Source organism: Eurosta solidaginis, chromosome 5, assembly GCF_040869045.1.
Source record: "Eurosta solidaginis isolate ZX-2024a chromosome 5, ASM4086904v1, whole genome shotgun sequence".
Lineage (NCBI taxonomy): Eukaryota > Metazoa > Arthropoda > Insecta > Diptera > Tephritidae > Eurosta > Eurosta solidaginis.
Window position 1 is genome coordinate 115862964 of NC_090323.1, and position 9740 is coordinate 115872703.

The following is a 9740-nucleotide window of genomic DNA, read 5'->3' on the forward strand; positions in this document are numbered from 1 at the left end:
CGACCCATACAAAAATAATCTCGTATTGTACTTTGTTTTCCACATATTACATCATCGAATATAAAAAGTGAGTCTGGTTTAGCTTCAGCGGGTTTGATGACAAACATTTTCACTAAATGTATAAAGATTTATTCCTTTTATCGGCTCAGTAAGCCTTTTTAGATAGATATATTTTGGTTGATATAATGATTTTGAATAAATGTATATATTTCGGAAATTAAGCCCGTTTGGGCTTTCAATTAAACTGAGCTTAACATTAGTTTTTCCACAATTTGACGGTCCCACAATCAGTGCTCGTATGGAATTTGTTAAAAGGGGACTATGTCTGGTAACATTTTTAACATTTATACAATTGTCGGCATTATTAACCTTAAGTTGGAGACGTTGTTTAACAACTTTCATTTTGTTTACTAGATTTATAGCAATATAAACCATCGCTTTTGTAATAAAATCATCATTTAATTATAACTCGACCACTCTCATTATTATTAAGAAGAAGAAGAAAACAAACACTTAATGGGACGAATACGTAAAAAGGCTGGCCAAGGTTTTGTAAATATTTTGATTAATTCTTTACCTATTGAGCTTCATTTACCTAGATATCAATTTTGTGGTCCTGGAACGAAACTCCGACGACGGATAGAAAGAGGAGATAAGGGTATAAATCCTTTAGATGAAGCCTGTAGAGAACATGATATTGCATATTCCCAATCGAAAGATATAAATAACAGACACCAAGCTGATAAACTTTTATCTTAGAAAGCCTGGCAACGTGTAACAAATAAGGATAGTGATTTCAAAGAACGAGCAAACGATTGGTTAGTTACATATCCAATGAAAGCAAAACTCAAATTAGGAATGGGTATAAAAGATAAGAAAAGAAATACATCTAAATGTAAAAAACGGAAAAAGATGAAAACTCGTAAAGTATCATCTAATAAACATTTTTTAATGGCAGTTAAAAAAGGTATCAACATACTTAACAAAAAGAAGCCGCAGTTCTTTAATGAGGCCTATAACATTTCTAAGAGTGCTATAGAGTCTAGCTTTAAAAATAAAGAAATTAATATACCGAGAATAATTGCAGTCCCAAAAATTGGTGGAATTTTACCACTACTTCCAATTTTAACAGCGTTGCGTGCACTTGGTGGTATAGCATCTGGTGGATCAGCTATAGCAAAAGTTTTGAATGATATCAGGAATGGAAAGGAGCAATTGGCTGAGGGTAGCCGTCATAATAGATATATGGAATCAATGGCTATGAGGAAGGGTCTATTCCTCAAACCGTATAGAAGGGGATATGGTTTATTTTTACAACCCTATCCAAAAAACGAATAAAAAGCCTACCCAAAAAACCGTTAACAGACATAGATTTAATGAAATATTGCAAACATCTTAAACATTTCAGAGGAATTTTTATGCGAAATTCCCTACCGAATAAACCGAATGCTCAAGATGTTGAATTCTTAATTTAGACGATGCTGATGGTCCTGGCACTCATTGGGTAGCATACTATAAAAACCAAAATTATAAAGAATATTTTGATAGTTTTGGAAATTTGCAGCCACCGATTGAACTGATTAATTATCTGAAGCCACCAATACATTACAATTATGAGCAGAAACAAAAATACAACACAGTAATATGTGGGCAATTATGTTTAAAATTTGTATTTAATAAAAATAAATTATATGAAATATAAAATATAAATTGTTTATTTTATTCTTAAATGTATTACAGTAAAGTGCTATTTAATATAATAATTCAAAATTTTGTATTCTGTATGAAATTTAAATAATGGTGAATTAAATTTTTCACCAGGTTTTATCAGTTCTATATAAAATGTATTCTTATTTATTGTTTCAATAGTTGAATCTTCTAAGGAGTTGTAGGAATCCAGAAGAAAAAGAATATTATTATCCAGTTCTATCATTAGCTTCTTTCCAAACTTTGTCCTCACTCTTATGGCTTTTACTATTTTTAATTTTTTATTAATTGGTACATCAATCGCCTTCAGTATTGGTTTTTGAAATTTTTACTTTGAAATTGATTTTAAATCCTTAAGAGCTTGATTCATAATGTGGAATATGTCTATAATCAGCAGCGGTGATAGAGATGTGTCGATGTATAAGTAGTATAGTTTATTAGAAGTGAGCCTGGTTTAACACGGTTGAAAAACCTTATAAAATGATTATCTGTGAAATATAGATGATTGCTGAGCGTCCTTAAACAATTTACTACATTTTTGACCGAAAATATGCCCAACTTATATACATTGAGACAAGTAGCTCTTATCTTACTAAATGTATGTATATGGATGGATGTGTCTGTGTCGGTATATATATATATATACCTTGGAACAAGTTTCCTATGGATAGATGTATCCATCGGTATGTATTTTGTGGTTTGTTGATATAAATCGTACAGTTTCACATTACTAGTAGAGCGACATAATTTGTAATTCAGTATCAAACAGGTGGCACAATAAAAAAGAAGAAAATTTCTTTCCCGCAATATTTAGAAACGTTTTTATCAAAATATGGTGACTTAATTGATGATGATCGAATATTTTTTTATTCTATGATAAACGAATTGAGATCATGTCTACCAGAACCATTTATATATTCATTCAATGGATTACACAAGAAAGATTGTAATTTTGCTGATAATTCATATAAGGAAACAGAAGATATATGTAATTGTATTTCGTATTATTCCCGATATAAAACATTAAAAAAATTTATAATTTATATGCTGTCATATTTAAGGAACCCGCATGGTTGTAATCAGTGTGAGAGCACGTTTTATTAAAATACAAAGCAAAAAACTGCAAAACTGTGCGACAAAGAAACCCCAACTCCACTACATATCCATATGATGATTTTAATATTAAACTTGATCGGAATCGGTATGCTCTATTATATGACATGTATTTAAAATTTCAATAAAGTTACTATGGACGCACTCCCCAACCACTTTTATCACCTGATCAATTTGTTCAACATGCTCCAATAATTGTTTTAGATGTTAAACATCAGAATGGATCTACAAAAAGCGGTCCCATCGATATCCGGATTGAGCTAAAATTTCACAAGGCCGTATCTGCCAACACCGCTGCTTATTGTATACTCATCCATGATAAAATGTATGAATATATTCCATTTACAAATGTTGTCAAAAAGATTATTTAGAGAAATAGTAGTAATTTTATGAAACTACACACACACACACACAAGTATATTACGCATTGCTAACCACGCCAAGATATGGAGAAAAATATAAATAAAAAATTTAAAAATTTTAAATAAATAAAAAATTGTTTTTATTTATTTGAAAAAGGTTTATTTGACAAAAAAAGTAAGTATTTACATTGAGCCAAGTAGCTCTTAGCTTTCTGAATGTATGTATATGGATGGATGTGACTGCGTCGGTATGTATTTTGTAGTTTGTTGATATTCCCATGTACAAACATATGTGTAAGTATCTACATACAAACTTATACCCTAATAAAAAGAAAAATAAAATGTTCAATAATGGAAAATCATGAGTTCAATATTAATATAATCTTTAGTTAAAAATATGCCCCTGATCGGGTGTCCGACGGGCCCGTTTTGCCGACGAGAACAAAAAAAAAAGGGGGGGGGGGGTGTACTACAAGTGCCCATCGACTCCTTTTTGTAGACGAGAAAAAAGGGGGTTGGGGGTTGAGATTGGGTGTTGGGGTTGGGCGGTACTACAGTGTCCAACTGCTACTTTTTGTAGACGAGAAAAGAGGGCGGTGGGGGGATTGCACGATTAGAAATCTATGGGACTCTTTAAAACGGCTCGGTTGAAGTCTAGGACTCATTAGAAATATGAGGGAACATTTACAAATTTGCGGCCCTTTAAATATGTAGGGCCCCCCATTTAACGATCCTCTCCTGAACGGCAAAGCTCTGCTAAAAGCTTTTTCTTATACATCGGCCAGAACAGAAACAAAAAACTGTAAACTTAAGAACGTGCACGCCTAAAACATTTATTTATACAACATTTGTAAATGAAATATATTCATACATTTTATCATGGATGAGTATACAATAAGCAGCGGTGTTGGCAGATACGGCCTTGTGAAATTTTAACTCAATCCGAATATCGATGGGACCGCTTTTTATAGATTCATTCTGATGTGTAACATCTAAAACAATTATTAGAGCATGTTGAACAAATTGATCATTGATAAAAGTGGTTGGGGAGTGCGTCCATAGTAACTTTGTTGAAATTTCAAATACATGTCATATAATAGAGCATACCGATTTTGATCATATTTAATATTAAGATCATCATATGGATATGTAATGGAGTTGAGGTGAAATTTAACATCCAATAAGTCAAAATGTGTAAATTTATTTTCATTTTGAAATCCTAAAATAATATAGCGAGGTCTTTCATGTTCACCAACCAGTTTGACATTCCATAGGATATTAGTGCTTTCCTGTAGAGACGGGTTATGATAAACATCCCAACTTCTAAACGAAATGTTTAGAGGTTGTTTGCTATTAATTGTTCTCAACATAGTTAACCGATACGAGTCTGAAATTTGAACATGTGGCACTTTCCATGTAATATTTAAAAGTTTTAATAAAAGCTTTTCGGATGGTGTAGTTGACATCATAACAGCATCATCTTCTTTGGCTCGTATTAAGATTAATTCATGTTTACAATTAACAATAATTTTATCAAAATCTTCAGCGAATCCAAGCAGGTTTTTCAACGGTATACAAAAATAATGGACACCACCCTGCATTTTTTAGATTTTTACTCTCAAATTCGTTAAGTGATACATAATTTTTCATTGCTGTTGCAATACCCAACTTTCTAGTGCGATCAATTCCTATTCCATTAATTTCATATCGAATCTCTTCGAACAAATACGCCATACAATTATTAAGCAGCTACACAGTTTTTGAAACTTGCGAATTAATATTTGATATGAATCCCTCAATGTATAAAATACTCTCACTAGGCAACACATATAGGTCTTGATTTTGTATAGGGATCCGAATTTCATCATTGTTTTGGAACGATTGCAGATATGGTATGTAGCTATGGTAATCCTTTTTTATTATACTATTATCAAATATGGGTTTGGACAAAACGTTTATTATGTCACTCATTTTTGAAACTATATCCTAGACTTATTAGGAACTCCTTATTTGCGGGGGTTAAATCAATTTTATGTTGAACAGGAGATTTTACTCCTTTAGAGTGTAGATTTTTTGTTTTTATAGCCAATACTTTTGAAGCCGATTGAAAACTATTCAAAAAATCTGTATGTGGTGGCTTTTTATTAAAAATTATCATTTTTTAGATAGGTTTTAAATGCAGTCCTATTGATATGTTCTCTCCACGAAAATTAACCAAGCTACCAGTTTGATCAACAACTCTAAGAACTAGAGTGCTTATTTGGCTTGTATTAACCGGTAAATATATAACATTAGCAGGTGTTTCTGAGATTTTATATCCTGTACTAACTCTAAGCGAAAACTGATGAATTGTATGCACAGATAGTTCATTTATATATGATCCGTTGATGATATTACATTCAACAGATATCGCGTTTATTTTTGTTATATCCACTGTATTGTCGGAGTAATGAACAAACCCCGGCTCATTACTCTTCTACTGAAATCTAGTAATGGACCAATTGAGCATTCTTTATCAACATTTACTTCTTCCTTAAAGCTCATAATTTCAGTTAGAAATGTATTAGGGTTTGCGCTTATATCAATATACCCTTGATTTGATGGGTCATATATTTTAGTAATTATAGTTGAGACAATTCAATCATGCATTTCATATGTTCCAACAGGTATCTCAATAACATTCGATCCAATGTGAAACAAATTGTTTTCTTTGTCCACATTTGGAATTGTATGATATGAGTCAAAACTGATTAACCCACAGGCATAATCTTGTTTGAGTTCTATGGGAGGGAGACAATTTGCAATCAGTATAGATGAATTACCACTTATTTTTAATGTAATCGACATGTTGATAGGCTATCATTAAATACTTAACTGAAATAATTATTAAAACACTTTTCTATTTATTTGTTTATTTATTTACTTTATTAATTTAAATCGTTGACATCCACCCAGGAATTGTGTTCAGAAGAGAATCCTAACCATTTAACATAAACTCTATTGTTTCGACGTCTCAAAACTTTTTCAATTAAATATACATGAGGGAGTTTAGTTTTCAAAAGTTCATATTCATAAAATCCTCCCTTAATTGCATTACTTTGATAGTCTTCAAATATATATTTTGTAGGGTTTGTGGTTTTAATTGACTTTATTTTAAAAACTTCTGTTGTCCAATTTGGTGTATACCCTTTTTCAAATACATGTTTATATTTACTTATTCTAAACTCATCATTAAATTTAAATTTTGGTCTATGAAACACTTTTAAATTGTTGTATGCAGTATGTTGTTCATTCGAGGAATTTACCTCATTTGGAGTCATTTTGATGGTCCTGTGAATAGTATTATTATAAACCTTGACTAAACTTTTATAGATATCAATCCACTTATAAATTCCCCGAAAACTAAATTCTTTCAACATCATTCGTTTTAATGCTCTATTGAATCGCTCTATTATAGATGCTTTTAATGATGAAAATGTTGAATAATGATTTATATTTTTTGTTTGTAATAATCTCTTAAAGTTAGTATTATAAAATTCGTTTCCATCATCTGTTTGCAAATTTTTCGGTATTCGGTTACTTGAATTTAAAACCTTAGCCATTGCATTTGTGACATTTTCTTTAGTTTTATCTTTAACTTCTTCAGCCCATGCTTTTTTTTGAAAATGTATCGATTACAGTTAATAGATACTGATAATGATTATTACTATTTGAATACTGAGTCATTACCACCAAGTCAGCTTGCCATAAATCATCGATTCCTTTAATAATAACACGTCTTCGTTTAAAATTTTTTCTAGCTTGTTTATGTAATTCTTCTACAATAGCTCTTTTGTTATCCATTTTGTTAATGCTTTTATAGTAGGGAACTTTATTTTTAGCACTTCTACATCTTTTTCCGTAGGATGTTGATTCAACACAACGAAACGCATCAAATAATCCTCAATAATAGATAAATAGTTGTTTATATTACTTAATTCCTCCCCACATTCACTTTTTATTCGCCGATCTATTAATTCCCCAAGAATCGATACATCATTTTCAAAACTATTATTCAGGATTGTATTTATTTCTCTGATTTGATGTTCTAATTTAGTTTTTATCTCATTAAACTCTTCGAAAATGAAAACTTTCGAAATGGCATCATCGTCTTCTATAGGAGCAGCTAGGTTAATTATTCTTTTCTCGTTTAAATTAAGGTTTTTATTTCGGTCTAGCATTGTTTTCGGTTTCGACCGACTATTACCAAATGAGGAATGCCCAAATTTATTTATACTCATATTACTTAATAATCTTGGCTTCTCGCAACTCTTCAATAATTGATATAATCTCGTTTTGATGGTTGTTATGACCAGCACTTGTTGAAGATATAAGCAACCTCAATCTGTCCACCAACTCATTAGAATTATCCCAATATTGATAAATATTTTCACGGCAATCGATTGATTTCAATAAACCTCTACCCCTTATGAACGAGTGTGGATCATAATTGAATAATTTCCTGATAATATGTAGATATTTATACGATTTTGTCCCCTTAATTTGACTATCTGGGTTATAGTTACGCTTGTGAGCATTTGTATCTAATAAAATCTGTCGGTAGGAGTGCAAATCACCCTAATGTTGTGGTTTTCTATGAAATATTAACTCGAACAGACCTGGTGTAAGCTTAACCCGTTTATAATCTTCATTTAGTTGATTTTTGCTCTGACGTTTTACAGGTTATGTCTTTCCCGCATATTAGGATCTTCTTCGATTCTTCTCAAAATATCATGTTCAGTTAGAGTAGTATTATCACCTTGTTTAGTAATTGTTCATCATTTAGTATGCTGGGAATATGCGCGGCTGGTCGTTCACAATTATTCATATAATTCATTTTTTCTTTAACGCCGATAACATTATCTAATTTTTGGGTTTTATCAAAACATTGCTCATTAATGATATCACCAGATTTTCAGTTTTCAGGTTTTTTATCGATATCTGATTCAGTTTTCAATACATTGCTTTGTACAGCTCTTTTTATTAATTCGTCATCATGAGGTTTACTTGGAATATACGAAGCTGGTCTTTCACAGCCATTCATAAAATTTATTTTTCTCTAACGCTAACAAAATTATCTGGTTTTTGTTTTTTATTAAAGCTTTCGCTTCTTTTTTGTAGATTTCTTCATCGCTTGCCTCTCAACATTTTCTTTCGGAGAACTATCTGTAGAATATTCTAAATCTGTATTGTTCGAATAAATGTTTGTTTTACTATCAAGATCATTATCATTCACATAATTTTCAACGGTTCGCAATGTATCAACTTCTATGTCTTTACTTTCTTTTGCACTGTCCGCCTGCAAAATTTTATCATCATCATCATCATCATCACCATTATAATTAGTAACATTGTTTTTATTACTAGAGTTTTTCAAATTATCAACTAATTCATTTAATGGTTTCGAAATGGGTTTAAATGTATCCTCCAACAAGTTGATTCTATCCAATTCTCCCAATTTCATTCTTTTAAGTTTTTCTTTTAATACTTTCCTGATCTTAACAAGATTTTCTAATACAGTCATATGATTATTTGACATGACTTTGGTAAATCTGTTACCTATCAGCTGTGTATCTGATAAGAATCTGGTGTGGGATATGTCTTTTATAGATGTTTTATAGTTGTATAAAATTATCGAAACCCTTTCGATATCGACCTTTATTTATAGGATCTTCTTTACTTATAACAACAAAACCGTATTCATTTCTCCAAGACTATACAAATTTTTAAAAATGTTTTGTATGACATATCGCCGATAACATGATCATTATAGATATGCTTAAGATTTATTTCATCTTGTTTGAACACAACAATAATGTTTGCATTATCACGAATTAAGTGTTTAGGAATTTTTGTATAAGTTAAATAGAAAGAATCAATGTTCTTATGACGACCCATACAAAAATAATCTCGTATTGTACCTTGTTTTCCACATATTACATCATCGAATATAAAAATTGAGTCTGGTTTAGCTTCAGCGGGTTTGATGACAAACATTTTCACTAAATGTGTAAAGATTTATTCCTTTTATCGGCTCAGTAAGCCTTTTTAGATAGATATATTTTGGTTGATATAATGATTTTGAATAAATGTATATATTTCGGAAATTAAGCCCGTTTGGCCTTTCAATTAAACTGAGCTTAACATTAGTTTTTCCACAATTTGACGGTCCCACAATCAGCGCTCGTATGGAATTTGGTAATAGGGGACTATGTCTGGTAACATTTTTAACATTTATACAATTGTCGGCATTATTAATCTTAAGTTGGAGACGTTGTTTAAAAACTTTCATTTTAATTACTAGATTTATAGCAATATAAACCATCGCTTTTGTAATAAAATCATCATTTAATTATAACTCGACCACTCTCATTATTATTAAGAAGAAGAAGAAAACAAACACTTAATGGGACGAATACGTAAAAAGGCTGGCCAGGGTTTTGTAAATATTTTGATTAATTCTTTACCTATTGAGCTTCATTTGCCTAGATATCAATTTTGTGGTCCTGGAACGAAACT